The 8,378-nt window shown below is 42.9% G+C and overlaps 1 long non-coding RNA gene across 1 annotated transcript in view; it reads left to right on the forward strand.

Annotated features, from left to right (window-relative positions):
* Positions 1 to 6,155: 6,155 nt before the first annotated feature.
* LOC112945573 overlaps positions 6,156 to 8,378 on the forward strand; it is a 168,238-nt gene continuing 166,015 nt past the window's right edge. Inside the window, exon 1 of the long non-coding RNA XR_003249041.1 lies at positions 6,156 to 6,352. This is a non-coding gene — a long non-coding RNA (uncharacterized LOC112945573). The remainder of the gene's footprint in view (positions 6,353 to 8,378) is intronic.

Here is an 8,378-nt window from a genome sequence, read left to right on the forward strand (position 1 = left end):
CACAAATCCAAACACACCAGCTTTGCATCTGCTGTATTATTCAGGACGGTCCTGGATTAAAAAAACATTAGAGAAGCCAGTTCTCTAGTTCAGCAAATGTGGCCCAGCCTTGCCAGTCAGCTGGGCTGTGTGAGAGCCCCATGCAGGAGGCAGCAGGGCCTGAACGTCCCAGTGTGGAAGCCCGACCTCCCCGTCCCGCTGCCCTCCTCTRCAGAGCAAAACCAGGCAGGAGGAGCTGCCTCTGAAAGGGCAGTGGCAGCAGGCTGCTGACCAAGGAAAGGGTGAGAGGTTGTTTGTTAATGTGTGCAACAGAACTATGGAGCAACGCTGCTATGTTTAAGGAAAGTGTTATGTATCTGGAGGTCTGGCAGTAAGGAAGGGTGGCTGAGATAGAAGAACCATGGAGAGCCTTTGCATATTGAAAGATGCCAGAAGCAGGCTCTGTTTCTCTCCCTCTGTCCTCAGCATCTTCAGCAGCAAATATGCATGCATAAAGAGCATTTCTGTGTTTCTTTTACATTTTTGTTGACCCCTGCTGATATAAATCAAACACACTGTCCTCTTGTTACCTTCAGGTTTAGAAAACCTATTTTTAATCACTTCATACAGGTATCTAATTTGAATCAGCCTGCCAAGCTGCAGGGCTCTTGTGCTTTTTTAATTGGCGTCTTTCTCATTATGTTTGAACAAAGTTCCATAGACACTGCAGGACATCAATAGGGACAACTGAATCCCCAATCCTGTTGGGCTGGCAACATGATGGTGTGATGTAGCAGAGGAGGGGAGGAGACCTGACTATGCCATGAAGGGGACCAAGTGGAAGTAACCAGGTTCAGACATGTTGCTTTGAGTGTTTCTGGGTCCTGCTTGTATTCTCTGAAAGAGAACTGCAGTAAAAATTGCCTGAAATTATTAACACCACTGTGACAATGTTCTGCTAAATCTTAGAGCCATTTTGGTTGTTGCAAAGCCTGTGAATTGATCTTAGGATCAGCTGAATCTCTGATCTGTAAGAATCAAAATGAGGTCCTGAGTCAGTGTTTCTGATTCAGCTGGAAGGAACAAGTTGGGTTTCCAAGAACATGTCCTGGGCTTATGATCATCCCACTAGTCCCTGCATGCCTCCATAGGATTGTAATAGGGCCAGCACATGGAGTACATCTAGAACAGTGTGTTACCCTGAGCATGGGTAGGATATCCAACCAGTTCCTGAAGTCAGTCCTGCTTAAATTTTTGTAGACATAGAAAATTAGTCCTTGCATAATTGCTAAAAGGCCTCTCTCTCTCTCTCTCTCTCTCTCTTTTTTTTTTTTTTTTTTTTTTTCCCCTTTTTAAGGATGTGGGTCTTAACTTGGTCATAGGATGCTGTGACTCCTCTTCCAGTTGTGGCTGCCTGCAGGGCATGTGTAAACTCACCATGCTGGTGAGTCTGGGAGAAAAAAGAAGAGGAGAGAACAGATCCCTGTAGAATATGTTGTTTGGCACCGAAGCATATTCCTCCCCTCGCAGTCTGTCATCCTGAATCTTGTCATTTACGACAAAGACACTTTCGCAGCAATATCACTTCTGGTGGACTGGTTGATTTTTCTCATCTCCCACGTACTATTGGAGATCAATGCGTTCTTGGGGTTCTGCAGCTCCCAGAAGAATTGGGGGCCTCCAGTGAGTCCAACACCAGCATTATCCASCCACTTTTAGGAGGCATTTTGTTCTTTTCAAGGCTTTGCTGGGAGAGTTGTGCTCCTTCACGTCCCTAGTGACAGTTGCCAATGATTAATGTCCATGGCATATCCAAATTCTGATGTCTCCATCATATGATGTCTACACTTCTAGGCACATTTTGCGAGTTTGCTTGCATGTTGGCTTGTGTGGCCAAGCATATGCTAGACATGTGACTGAATTGCTGATTTTCCTGTCATCACATGACAGGTGTAGGGCAAGACCTGTGGGAAAACTAAGAACAGTCACCAGTTACTCATATGCATTTGTATTTTCGCTAGTGAGCCAAACATTCTGCCATCAACCTGTTCCCATGATGGAGAGAAGATACTACAGGCCTGTGGGGCACAGGGTAGGGGTCAGCAAGCCCCCCTCTAGCATGTTGAGTCAAGTAGGTCTAGTTGGGCTAGAGTTTGGCCATCCCCAGTTTAAAGCTTTAGCTTGGGAATTCTCTTTTCAGTTTGCTAGTTGCTGATTAAGGAGCTTAGCTCAGTGTCTGCAAACTTGGATTTAAACTTTATATTAGCGGCCTCATTTTCAGAAGTGCTCAGCATTTTTTGTGTCTTCCAGTAGGTTGTTTCTTACTGCTTCTAAATCTTAGCCTACTATTAGTTAGGAACAGAGATACACATTCGTATAGACAATGTATTGATTTCAGCTTTCGTTAACCATATGCCATAAAAACCGAGAGAAAAACAACTGTATCCTTGTTAAGGTGGGAAGAACAGTTCTGTAGCTCTTGGGTCATAAGGCTAAATTATTCCACGTCTGAAGCCCCGCTAGAAGGGCAGATAGGTTTTGTCATCATCAATTTATGGCAATTTCTATATATAACCATGTAGATAATGAGTTTTGATTCCTCACTACCTTTCTTCTTTTGCCATTGTTTACTTGTTTGCAAAATGTTATTAAAATAGTTTTTTCCATTCATGGACTCTACTTACAATGCTTTRCACTTTTCCTGTATGATTTAAATAGCCTGAATGAGTTAGGCAACAGAATCAGGCCCTTGAGGTGTCCTAAGCTCAAAAATGAAGTCAACTTTCCTGTCTTACATGCAGCTTATGCTAGCCCCCTTAGATTGACTCCTAAGTCCTCTCCTGGTTGGGCTGAGATCCTAACAGAGATCACAAAGTGCCAGGTCACCAACAGTCTACCCTGGGCCATTCATCTATGGTTTGAACTTTCCCCAGTGATTCTTTAGAGCCATGAGAATAAGAAATGGGATGAGTTTGGTTCCCTTTTAAAAGACTCAGTGGCTACGATCTTCTTGATCACATCCTACCTTGAGGAGTTTGTCATTCAAGTCGGATAAGTACTTGAATTTTATAAAGGTTAAAGTGAATTGGATTCAGTTCTGATCGAGGGTCAATACTACCTAAATAAAGTTGGAATCTACTTCATACTTGCATTCCAATAACCTTAGAATTTGGAAGGGTTTGGTTTTGGTTCCACAGTTCTGCATATATCCAACTTCTTGCAACTTAGGTTTGCTTTGGGTCCCTGTAAAGATATCTTTCTGAGTATTCACATAACTGGATGGAGTCTGCCATCCATCTAGAGGTCTTACAGAGATTCAGAATGACTCTGATTACAAGGACATTTGACCTGTGATCCTGGTTTAGAAGCATATGTGAGATTTCTAGAAAGTTATGGGAAGTAGGGATCTAGATGTCTCCCAACTTCAAGATGTGGTGCCTGTATCAAAGATAAATCTGAAAATTCTTCACACTTAAGTGGTTCATACTTGATGCTTGGAATTCAGCCTGAAGCTCTGTTAAATTTACAGGGTTCAGGTATTCATTTTATCCAAACTGGATAAATTTTGGGTCTCTTTTTGTATTTGAGTCAATATAGAAGGTAAGGTTGAGCATCAGTTATTGGTCAGGTCTATTTTATGTCCAACTGCCTCATTTTGGTATATATATATGTAGAGAGAGAGGAAGTTTTTACATTTGAAATCCCAAGACTATTCATATTATATGAACTAAATAGAAGTATATAGTGGTCTTGCTAATTGCATCAACTGGCTTTGATACAGGTCACCCTCCATAAGGTCTTTATGTACTGCTCCCATAATGTTCCCCATAATAAAACCTTGCAAGATGCCAGGCTGAGATAGGAAGACAAAGCACTTTATGTATTTATGGTCCCAGCTGTCTGCAGAATTACAGTTAAGTTCATTTTACACACAGAAAAACTGAGGCAGTAAGAAGTCAATTGACAGATATACAGCCAGATCAAGTTATATTGAGAACCACAATTAGAAACAAAGTCTCCTAATGCTCTTTCTGCTTTCCTAACCTTATGTACCCTGCAGTAAGGTAAATATGGTCRTAAAGTCCAGAGAAGTAAATATATAATAGGGTTAAATGTTGCAGGATACATCTGAACTTAACTGGTAATGCTGCCTCTGTGTGCGCCAGGTGTATATGGAGCTAAATATTATTSAAGGAGCTGACCTAAGTCACCTAATAGAGCTTTTTACTCCTTATATTTTTCCCTAAGTTAAGGAAAGTGGGTTCTGATGAAGCCACTAATGGAAATTAGCTTTTTGAAACAAACAAACAAAAGATCTTCGGTATTTGCTGTACATCTGSATGAAAATGGAACATTTATCGTCTGAATGCAGAGGTACGTGGGAGCTACCAGTGAATTAAAGTTCACCAGTCACTAGGGTGGTTAATATTATACAGGCTGAGCATGAATCATRATCATCAGGTCAACCTGTGGCTTCATATCTGTGGTTCTAGGGAGTCTACCCATCTCCATTAGTCAGTAGCCTATCCCTTCAACTGGCTAAGATTTTGGCATGTGCTGCCTAATAATAAATGCTGCAATAAAAATGTATTTTGGGAAGCAGCATGTTGTAATAGACCTGTGGATGAAAGGTGAGGTTTGATGGAGCCAACAACTAGCTGCCTGGCTGAACCTGGCTGCGTAGGGTCCCTCCTCGCGGGAGGACGGAAGGAGCAAGGGAGAAGGAGGTCCGGATTGCTTCCTCAAGGTGCCTGTCTCCCCACCAACAACAGAGGGAGCCCATACCAGCGGCTCAGGCAAGACACTGAACTTTTAGATGGCTCTGAGTTTGTCAAGACAAACTCTGTGTTAASAGTCCATGGCTGTGAGTTCTCATCTCTTCTCCCACTGATGCACAGCAGGGGCCTTGGGCACATTCCTTGGCCTCATCTCGGGCTCAGTTTCCCCGTCCATTGTGACAGTACCCCTCTAATAAAGTTCTTGGAGATCCTTGGTCCAAAGATGAAATTGAGATGCAAAATCTTGTTGTTTTCCTGGTCTCACYACTTTCATGTTCCTGTAGTTTTCATTCAGATTAGCAGAATTAAGTCTGTGTGTGATGAGAGGCAGGGCTCAGTGAGCATTACTGTGGAATCAGCATTTATCTTCAGAGATCACAGAATAGTAAAAAGGAAAAAAAAAGAGGCAAAAAAAAAGAGGAAATCTAGTAAAATCTAGGAATGGTTTATGTGTATTATTATTATTTCTTTTTCAAATCTTTCTTTCCTCTTCAGACCTTCTGTCCCCCCCGCCCTCCCTTCCTGTGCAACCAAAATATATAGGGAGAACATCCTTCCAACTAGACCTATATTTTAAATAACCTTGGCCTGTTTGCAACTGGGAAAATGTTTCTTTTTCTTTTTTTTTTYCCCCTACTTGTGAGATTTATTTCTGTCCTCGTAACACCATGTACTATATGCATTGCACCTGTTCAGCCATAAGCACAGCACATTATTATTATAGCTGTAGGGGTAGGAGCTGCCCAATATATGTTTTTGAAGGGAGGGAATTTTGGGGCGAATAGCCCCTTCTGTGCAGTTGTTTACCGAGTGCTCCCTCACAGAGACTTCCTCCTCGTTGAGACAGGTTTCCCCAGACAATAGGGGCGCGGGGAAAAAGGAGCTTCAGGAGAACGTCTTTCCTGAAAGATCTCATGACTTTAAAATCATCGGTGGGCTTTGTGTAGCCTGCCTGTCAAAAGAGATATGTTTACACCTTCCCTGCGTGGTGTGCTAAAGCTCTAAGGTTACGGAGCAGAATGGCTGATACGTCTCAGCGCTCCATGCTAATATGCACCAAAAAAAAAAAAAAAAAATGTATTTATGATAATTATACGGGCCGCCTGGAACAATGCATTCCAACATCCTGCAACATAAATAAGAAAGGTGGAGCCAGCTGGCGCTCAGCTGCCTCTCCGCCRGCGAGCCCCGCCGAGCCCCCGTATACCTTGAGCTGCGCCGTCTCCGTCTGGCGGCACTGAACCTGTTGCTGCATCAGCCGAGTTGTATTTTGCCGGAGAGGGGAAGGAGGGTTGTCTGCTGTCTGGTAGGAGGGCTTTGTCTGCGGGCGCCTTTCTCTCCCGCTCCCTCTCCCTGTGGCTCTCGCACTCTCGCTCGCTCGCTCGCTCTCGCTCACTCGCTCTCGCTCGCTCTCTCGCTCGCTCTCTCCCTCTCCCGTCTCTGTGGTTTGTAAGGTAGGTTGCAGTGTGTGTATATACACAACATCAAGAGCAGGAAAATGGACTCATTAGGGAGGCAGGCAGTCATTACCACTCACACTGTACTTCCAGGGAGACAGCGACTATGAGGAGACAAACTGAGGACTGGGGAACAAGGTAGGCCAGTCAACTTTTATAAAAAAAAATACAGAAAAATAAAAATAAAAAGACAAAAAGGCAAAATGCAGCCTCTACTCTCCTTAAGCCACCAGCACTTCTTTATCCTCCTCCCCCCCCACCCCTCGTTTTTTAATTTAGAGATGTAAGTTTGTCAGAGCTGTTTGCTAGCTTAAAATTTGGAACATCTATAGAAGGCCTTACCCTCTACAAATGTCCCCCCCCCCCCTTGTACTTATTTAAGGGTGTGCCCCCTTATGATTCACTTTAATTACTTTTTTTTTTTTTTTTTAATCACGGAGGAAACAAATACGTTTGTTTTCCAACACTAGTTCCAAGTAAATCAATATCTTTCACTCTTTTAAAACAGCCCTCTCCGTATGTTTGTGGGTCTCTCTCCTTTTTCTTTCTGTTTATGCAATTCCATCTGTCCGTCCATATATCATGTTCTCCTTATTTACTGTTAAATGGGTTTTTATTAGTATTTGCCAATGACTTTTAACTGTAATGCTGGTGACGAGGGTTAACGGTGATTCTGGCTCTTTGTTTTAAATATATACTGTAAGTTTAAAGTACATGTTTACCATACATGAAATAAAAACAGAAGAGAGAAAGCAGGTTCCACTCCTGGCAGGCTTTTTATTGAGAGATTTTTTTGTTTGTTTGTTTTGCTGTGGGGGCGGAGGGGGTTAATTTTGGTTATTGTACATGTACTTTTCCCTCTCGGATATTTTTAACACGTATTTTTTCGTTATTAGTGTTTCTCCAGTTTCCTTTCCTAGGAAAGAAAGGAAACACATATTGCAACTTTTATGTTGCTGGTTGAAGGCAGCATTATGGAGGCATCACTGGGTTAATAAGAATGCAAACTTTCTGAGAGGGAGTTTGTATCCTTGGCTGCCCCCCACCCTCCCACTTTATGCCTGGTTATGCCTGTGTTTCCGTGTGTATTGGTGGGGCGGGAGGGGGGAAAGGAACAGATATTTCTTACAGTGGTGGCAAATTATGAAATCTATCGAGCCATTTTGTTCACAAATAGTAACTATTTATTTACCTTTTTTCCTCTTTCCCCCCGCCCTCCACAAATACGCTGCTTATTTGTGATTTCAAACACTGAAGCTCGTCCCTGAATTAATCATTTTCATTATTTTTCTGGGGAGGGATTTGCGATGCGTTTCACAACCCATTTAGCACTGTCGAGTTTTTGGAGCCTAGATTTATCACGGGTTCTAAAGGCTGCTTAAATTGATCCATTTGAAATGGTCTTTTTATCCAAGCTCCTGTCATTTCTGCTGGAGAGTAAAACTCCGTCTCTGCTGGTAACAAAAAAAAAAAAAAAAAAAAAAAAAAAAAAAAGAAGATAGTGAGTGGAAGTGAGTTACATAAAATGTTCTGGAGAATCCCTGAGTAATTATATAAAATGGATGCTGATCAGTGGAGATTTCTCAACAATAACAATCACCTTTTTTATTAGGAAATTATTTATTTAATAGCAAGAGGCGGACTTTTAAAAAAAGGCATTAGGCCCTTCCTCAGAGCACAAAGCAGCCCATAATGCAGTATTCCTCACCCACCTGGGACTGCCTGGGAGATCCTCCTAAACCGCTAGGTCTTTGCAGGTATTTCTTAGAAAAGTGTTATTTTGCAGTTGAAGAGAACTTTTGCTGCCCAAAGGTTCTTTGATTCTTTTTAATTTTTATTTATTTTGAGCATGTCCTTCCACTCCCAACTCGGCCATTTCAACAGAAGCGCCTCCTCGCCAAGCAAACTAAGTTCATGGGAACCCGAAGCAGCAGGTCCCCTCAGCAGCGCCACAGCTGCAGAAACTCCTCGCTCCATTTGAGTGGGGGCTCCCTTTCCAGAACCTGAGCGCAACTCTTCCAGGCTTTCACATGCCAGCGTGCTGGGAAAGGTTGGCTCCCCTTTTAGCTTGGGGGAATGACGCTTGGGGCTCTGGGTTCCCTTTCCCTCTTTGGTGCTCACGCCCTCCAGACGGTTCCTTGGCCCAGGCTCTTCAGCCGCGCGC

Source organism: Nothoprocta perdicaria, unplaced genomic scaffold (assembly GCF_003342845.1).
Source record: "Nothoprocta perdicaria isolate Ctin4 unplaced genomic scaffold, notPer1 scaffold_193, whole genome shotgun sequence".
NCBI lineage: Eukaryota > Metazoa > Chordata > Aves > Tinamiformes > Tinamidae > Nothoprocta > Nothoprocta perdicaria.